This window comes from Nematolebias whitei, chromosome 9 (assembly GCF_014905685.2).
Source record: "Nematolebias whitei isolate Nwh7 chromosome 9, NemWhi1, whole genome shotgun sequence".
Lineage (NCBI taxonomy): Eukaryota > Metazoa > Chordata > Actinopteri > Cyprinodontiformes > Rivulidae > Nematolebias > Nematolebias whitei.
This window is the reverse complement of record NC_056506.1, coordinates 30,099,514-30,106,257: the sequence shown is the minus strand read 5'-3', so window position 1 is coordinate 30,106,257 and position 6,744 is coordinate 30,099,514.

The following is a 6,744-nucleotide window of genomic DNA, read 5'->3' as shown; positions in this document are numbered from 1 at the left end:
ACATTTTATTTCTCTTTCACAGCTGAATGAATAAACACCAGTACTTAGGGGCTGCTGTTATCAGAGCTTCTACAGCAGGATTGGAAAGCTTGTTTAAATAAATGGTGTTATCATCCACACATGACAGATCAGTCCTTTAACTTCATGCACACAAAAAACAAATAACACATGCAGCGTCAGCCTGCAGGTAAAACATGTATTCTTTAATTATTCAAAGTGAGCTTTTTATTATCTGTGACATATTTTGTGTCAGCATGCACCCACATTCTACATAACATTAGGCAGACACAGGCAAGGCGCATAACAAAACATCACCTTAGTCAGAACCTCATGTTGGGAGATCATTATTTTCAAAGTGATACATCGCCGTGTTTTTCTTTTGCTGTTTTTTTCCCTGTTGTGAGAATATTCCGCGGCACAGATCACACCGAACACCAGAGATTTCCGTGTGGAACATTCCTCCAGTAATATTTAACAACTCGTGCCTCAGAGGCACTTTCAGATTTGACGATCCTTTTCGGAGTCCTCAGTGTTTCACCTGAGCGTTACTGATTTGCAAGAAAAGACTCTGGTTTCGATAGCCTGGGCTAGGACCAGCAGCCTGTCTGCGCATAATGGCTGGGATGAATCCATGTGGGCTGTTCCTGCCATTAATCCACCTTAATGTGTTCCTCTGCAAAACACTGGACAATCTTGTGAGGGGATTAATTTAGGAGGCAATCAGGGAATGCAAAACAGTTTGTAGTCACAAGTGTAAAGAGATTAGAGCTGGGTTACCTCAATAAATAATAATTATTTTCTATTTTTTTTGGTTGTTGTTATCTAAAAGTTGTTTTAGCTGAGGGCTTTTGATTTTCACATTTACTACATTGTTTTCATGCCAGTGGCTGAGTAGCCTGATTATAAAAATGTGCTAGTAATTGCTGTGGGCTTAAGAGGGTGGTAAAAGGCTGGCTGTGGCTTGGAGTTTGTCAGATTGCTTAAAGAGGTAAAGTGTGTTCATTAAAATGATTAAGCCTGTGATAAAAATAATGGGAATGTGAGGAATACACCATGACTTAAATGAAACGTGGAACATTAGGATCCTTTGTAATTTAAGATGCCCCTCATCCGCAGCATATGCACTCTGATAATAAAAACTTATATTCTATATTTGACATCAATTAAATTAAGGAACGATATGAATTTTGCAGTTGACAATATTATTGATTTGACATGTTATATTGTGTTTTAATGAGAGTAAAATATGATCCTAATGCACAGTAATTGCTGTATTCCAACGCAGTTGCCAGTGCGTATTAGTATCTATATTTTTCCTACAGTGTGAACAGGATTATTATCCGGTGCATTGTGCTATCTGCACAGCTCATTAGCAGTCAGCAGGTTATCTAAAGAGGCACTTTTTCTTTTTAAAAAGTTAGAAAACAATGCAGCATTTTCATCGCAATCTGTCAAAAGCGGAAAACGCTGGAACCATTACTGCTGCTCCTGATGTAGCATGGCTGCTTTGAGTTTAGATAAAACAAGCTCATACGATTTGTGGAAATAAGTCAAATAAACACAGAAGAGATTTTATGAAAGCTGTACCAATTCTGTCTTTGTGACCTTGCGTTATGGGGAATAACTTGAAACAACGAGAGGGAGAGAAGATGGGAGAACGGTGTGTGTTTGTGGCCAAAGCAGCAGATGTTAGTGGCAGGTTGCTCAGAGCCAAGGGTGCCTCATTTGGCTCACTCAGGAGGCGATCACGAGACATTCTGCCTTGATTCCTACACTCTGCAAAGACACGTGACAGCTCTTTCACCCGCATTGAAATTCACCGAGGGTCAACAGAGCAGCCAAGAGTTTGATGGTGCACCGCTGCTGGCGTTTATTTGTAAAAAAAAAATGTATTATCCATTTTTTTTTTACTTTTAGGCACAGATGAGCTGTAATTGGGAGTGAAGAATGATTTATTCATGTGACACACAGTCAATGCTTCAGGAGCACAATATTACAAGGGAAGTTGTCTTCACATCTGTCCTATTAAGTTAAACACAAAGCATGTTGTTGGATTTATCTACACAGCAAAAAACACCATAAAGATCATTTTTGTCTTTTTTGTTTGGTCTTACAGCCGCTCAGTTCCTCTCCCACCTTTCTTAGTATCTAATTGGGTTTCATTGATTTACTTCTAGATGATGCTAGCTTTGCCAATTCTCTGCTGACCCTGCAGAAAAAAATATCAGCCAGGCTGTCTAACAGGCACCGTTCCGGCTATGCGCGCACACACACGCACACCAAATTCCCAGTACAAGCAGTGAATGATTGTGTCAGTGAGCTGGAAGGGAGTCAACCTGCTGCTGCTGAGGCCCGCTCACAGCAGAACCAAAGATTAGCGTCACAGTAAAACAACACGAGGCTGTGCAGGGTGTTTGCACCCACTTCACAGGGGACTCTGGTTTGGTTGTGTAAGCTAAAGTGGGGAAACTGACAGGAACCAACTTGCAGTGAGTTGTCTCAGGTCCAGCAACACGGGTGCTCATCTGTGCCTGAGCAGCCATGTGTCACCTTGAGCTCTCTGGAGGAGGTGTCCGGACGTGAACCTGCTGGGCCAGACGGGCTGTGAAGAAGGAGGAAATGATGAAGGCAGCGAGGAAGCTTGCTGTCCAGATTTCTGCATGCAACATCTGTGAATGACTGGTTCAAAAAATACTAACAATCAGCCCTTTGTGCGTGCATCAAGAGAGTAAATTAAATGAAACAAATGTGTTAATTACTTAGCTTTGATAGCAACTTGGCCTTTACTTTCTCTCAACCCTTGCCCTCTTTTTGCCACGCATTACAAACGTCTGATTATGACGACAGCTCCTCAGGTGTGCAGCATGCTGGATTTGTTATTCAGCTCACAGGCATCTCTGCCCCTCCCTCCTACCACCTGCACAGGCACACAAACATGCACTCATGCACACACACTAAAAGACACAAAAGCACAAGCCAAACGTATTGCTCACAGCTGCTGTGTCAGCGGGATTCTGGAACGGAAGAGAGCGGGGATATTACAGGAATCAGCCTCGCGCAACATGATGTGGTCCAACTTGGTGATTTAAATGAGGATTTTACCTTTTCAGACTCGACTATTTCTGGTTCAGCTCTTAAATAACTTGTAGATCTATGTAACTTAGATCATTTTTGGTAGATGATCAAGCAACGTTTGAACACTGTAATTTAAATCTATGTTAAATTGTTTTTTTTTTCTTTTGGTTGCTCTCTTCTTCAGGGGTCGCCACAGCAAACTAACTCATGAAGACTTGACAATTGCTTTTATGGCGGACGCCCTTCCTGATGCAACCACGGACCACCGAGCTACTAGAGTCCTCTGGGTGGAGCAGAGAGCTGCCGTCTAGGGTGCCTGAGGGAGCAAATGGTGGGGGTTAAGGGCCTTGCTCAAGGGCCCATGAGTGGGGCAAATAAGGGTGGAGGCAGGTGTGGGTGTTTCACCTTTATCATCCACATTTTGATGTTGTCGGTCCAGGAAGCTGAACCGGTGACCTTCCAATCACAAGCCCACTTTGTCTAACCTATGTACCACCACTCCCCTTTAAGGGTGCATTCACACCAGCCCTGTTTAGTCCGCTTTAAACCAACTCTAGTCCATTTGCCTAGAAAGTCCGGTTCATTTGAGGAGGTGCGAATGTGCACTGAACTCTGATGCCGACCAAAAAAGTGAACTCTGGTCCATCTAAATACCTAGGTCTTGGTCCGGTTGAAGTGAACTCTGGTGCGGTTCGAATGCATTGTGAATGCAAGTGGACTGGAGACAGCTCCAAAAACAGGAAGTGGACTACAGCACAGGGCATTCTGGGTAAATACAACCAAAAGAAACACATTTCTCATACCTCATAAGGAGTCGTCTCAGCCACCTTGCGTGAAAAACAACATTCTCCATGGTCTTCTGCTTCATCTTCCGCTCATTCTGAGTCCGTTGTTGAAAAATGTTTGTTTGGCACATGAGCCACAGACAAAACAGAAATGCTAAAATCGCTAAAATTTGACGCCACTCCGTTTTTGTTTTTATTTCCAGAAGAAAAAGAAGAAGAAGTGTCTTCTTCAGAGGTTTTTGTGTGGTTTCCTTCAGTAGTTCTTGGTGCAGCGCCACCACAGGTGTGTGTGTGTGTGTGGGGTGGGGGGTGGGGGGTTGTCTCGACTGACTCAGTGCAGTGTGAATGCAAACCACACCAACTGAAGATGTAAACACATGTTTTGAATATTGGTCCCCAATCAAACCAAGTCTATACCGGACTATCAGGTGTGAAAACACCCTTAAGCCCCAAGTATACTCCCGCGTACGTACGTCTGAGCGGAGGTACGCGCGTACGTACGCGGAGGGTTGAGACTTCATACTTGAGCGTCCACCCTGAACAGCTGCAGAGCAGCTTTGCAGACAAGGGGCATTTACCTTTGGGACAAAGTGAGGTCGCCGATTGGTCATTTGCTGGCACGCCTACTGGATTGATTGACAGGTCCAAAAAAAAAAAAAGAAAGCTGGCAGCCCCAGCCGCAGCGGTGTTCTGTGTTTATATGTTGTTAGTAAAAAGTTCTAAAAAACAGGGAGCGCGGGCCCTGCAGCCCACACATCAGATCAGCCCAACAGGAAATCTCCAGACCCTCCCGCAGCCACGCTGGAACTGATTTTAATTCGCTTGTGACAAATGCCTTCATTTCTCACAATTTCAGTCATGGCATCAACGGAGGAGGAAGCGATCGCTTGCCTTATGGCAAAAAAAACAAAAGAAAAGGCCAGATCAGGGATGAAGAAGGGGGATTTAATACATTGGTGTCAAATACAAAACAGTCTGTCGCTGGGAAGTTTATTGTGTGACACCGAGTATGCGGTCATAGAAAATGAGCTTTGCGCGGACATGCCCTGTGGAGGTACGAGCGTACCTCCGCATACGGACGTACGCGGGAGTATACTGGGGACTTAAATCTATGTTAAATAGTAATGTGTACTTATAATGATCAATAAGATTATTCATTTTCAACTGCAACATGAAGACAAGAGTACATGCCCGCTGTATCAGTATGCAAGATATGAATGCCAATTCAGCCCATTCAAAGCATAAATTTCAGGAAAACTTTGTAGTCATGTTTCATTTTTAGATTGGACGGTGCAGAGGTTTACAAACTTACTAATTCAAATTCTTGAAATAAAAGATTCAAGAATTTGTCATGTCATAGGAAGCACCACTTTAATGTGACTGGACATTTTTGTACGCACTTCTGATTTTAAAAACCTTTTTCTTTCTCTAGTCATCCATCCCTTTGTATACCAAGCAAGCAGCATTACTTACGGTTAACATTTTTGCAGCTACATGTTTGACTTGTATGTTTTGCAAGTGACAACTGATGGAGATAGCTGATGAGATAGAGACACAAAGCAAAATGATGGTAAAAAAGAAGAAAAAATATTATATTTATAATCGTTCTGCATTCCCTGAGTGCAGTACAATGGCAACGATAAAAATGTTAATTTTAATTAAAGATTTATCCTTTTTTACTTTTTTCCTGTTGTCGTCGCCCATTGCCAGAAACCAGTCGGCTATAATGTCTTTGCAAGTTGTGTTTTAACGTTACAATTTAGCCTTTAATATTTAAATGTCAGCTAACCTGTGATGGACTTGCCACCTGTCCATGGTGTCTCCGGTGACTGCTGGACAGGGACATCAGAAAGGAAGAAGCGAGTAAAGAAAATAAATGGATGGATGGATGATATATATATATATATTTTTTTTTTACAATCAAATCTTTTTGTTCATCTTTCCTTGACGATTTTTAGACTCTCTTTCTGGCCTAAAAACATGTTTTGCTTGATGATTTTCTTGGGCTGTTGCTTGGTGATGTGTAATTTTGCAACAATGCCTTGTTATCAACTGTGTGAACTACAATTATTTTGAGATATTCTCAAGCTTTAAATGTAAAAATGCAATACAGAGTGAATATTTCATTGAAAACCTCTACTTTGTAGTTTTTTGTAATCAATTCTATAAATAAGGACATTCTTAATGATTTTAATGCTTTCTTTAATATGTCTGCTCATTTTTACTAAAAGAAGCGAGCTTTTATGTGACTGGTGAACTCTTCATGGACTGAAACACATAAAATGATTGACATGCTCATTTTCGTAAGGCAAAAATGTTAAAAAATATGTATGGGACAGATCTCGTTGGCAGGTCGTAGACTGAGGAAGTCTTCTGAATAGGGGATGAAACATGTTTGGTCCAGATGACACAATTTAACCTTTTTTGTTGTTATCTACCTTGATGACTGAGTTTACAACCCTTTTTTGAACCATCTTGGCCTTGGTTGTCCTCAGCCTGTTTCTGTGAGTAGCAAGTTGGCCATCTGGCTTAAAACATTTGATTGTTATACATGATGATTGATTGTTTTGGATGGGTTTGCGCGTGTTAAAAGCCTACTTTTGAGATTCCAACAGGAGGTTGGCTTGAAACACAGCAGTGAAGGCTACCTATGGGACAGATCTGGTTGGCAGGCCATAGACTGAGGAAGTCCTCTGGATGGGGGACGAAACGTTTCTCACTTAAACTGGTCCAGATGACACGATTTAATCTTTTTTGTTGTTATCTACTTGGATGATTGAGCTTACAACCCTTTTTCTACTGTCTAAAACCTAGTTCCTGAATATCACAACTGGGTATTGTGTATAAGAGTGTTGTTTTCCCATTAGAAAATTTATAGGTGACA